The 1132-nt window shown below is 44.3% G+C and overlaps 1 non-coding gene across 1 annotated transcript; it reads left to right on the forward strand.

Moving 5' to 3' along the window:
• Positions 1 to 581: 581 nt before the first annotated feature.
• TRNAA-UGC (transfer RNA alanine (anticodon UGC)) lies at positions 582 to 653 on the forward strand. The gene has a single exon. It is a non-coding gene; the product is annotated as a tRNA-Ala (tRNA).
• Positions 654 to 1132: the final 479 nt, after the last annotated feature.

A 1132-nucleotide genomic window follows, 5' to 3' on the forward strand; every position in this document is an offset into this window, starting at 1 on the left:
GTTGTTCTTTGTTCAATTTCTCTGTGAAGCTTCTCATTTTCCTTAAGTGTCTCCTAGAGGGTCTTCCTTTGTTCTTCTGCTACGTCTCTTGAATATTGAGGGGATAAATTTCGTTTAATCCTGAGATCAAATGCTTCTTGGGTGACTCCTCCAAGATTTTAATTGTCACTATATTCTGGGGCAGTGACAACTCTAGAGTGGCAAGACCTAGCCGTCAACTGGTCATTCCAGTGCTTCCTCTTGGATGTGCCTTTGGCCAGTCATGTTTTTTTTTTTTTTTTTTTCTCCCCAACAAGAGATCTGGCTGTGGAAGGATGAATCATCTTCAGAATTCTTCTTGGGAAAAAACTCGTCTTTACATTCTCTTTGATTCTTCCTTGTTTCTCCTTTATACTAGGATTCATTATACAGTTGGTAAAGCACGAAGGATGGGAGGAGAGGCTTAATCGTCATAGTGAATTCAGGTGACTGTGGTAGCGGCACCTCTTAGGAGACCCACAGCCAACCTGCATTGACTCCCACTGTCACTGGAGTGGCTGTGGCACACTGCTGAAAAGACTTACTCTTACCTCTTGAGGCAAGGGGATGTAGCTCAGTGGTAGAGTGCATGCTTTGCATGTATGAGGCCCCGGGTTCAATCCCCGGCATCTCCAGTGTTTTGGCCGGGCGCGGTGGCTCAAGCCTGTAATCCCAGCACTTTGGGAGGCCGAGGCGGGGTGGATCACGAGGTCAGGAGATCGAGAGCATCCTGGCTAACACGGTGAAACCCCGTCTCTACTAAAAAAATACAAAAAACTAGCCGGGCGGGGTGGTGGGCACCTGTAGTCCCAGCTACTCGGGAGGCTGAGGCAGGAGAATGGCATAAACCCAGGAGGCAGAGCTTGCAGTGAGCTGAGATCTGGCCCCTGGCGACAGAGCGAGACTCCGTCTCAAAAAAAAAAAAAAAAAGACTTACTCCTCTTGAACATACTCTTTTGAGTAGTTTTTGTATATATAATTTTGCATATTTTTAGTCCTAGTGCAATACAATTGTATTGCATTTTCCATTTACAGCATATTTTAATGATTTTGACTTTTATTATGAAACTTTCAAACAGAAAAGTAGACAGTATAATAAAGAAGATAAAAAAAG

Source organism: Macaca mulatta, chromosome 20 (assembly GCF_049350105.2).
Source record: "Macaca mulatta isolate MMU2019108-1 chromosome 20, T2T-MMU8v2.0, whole genome shotgun sequence".
In the NCBI taxonomy this organism is placed as follows: Eukaryota; Metazoa; Chordata; class Mammalia; order Primates; family Cercopithecidae; genus Macaca; species Macaca mulatta.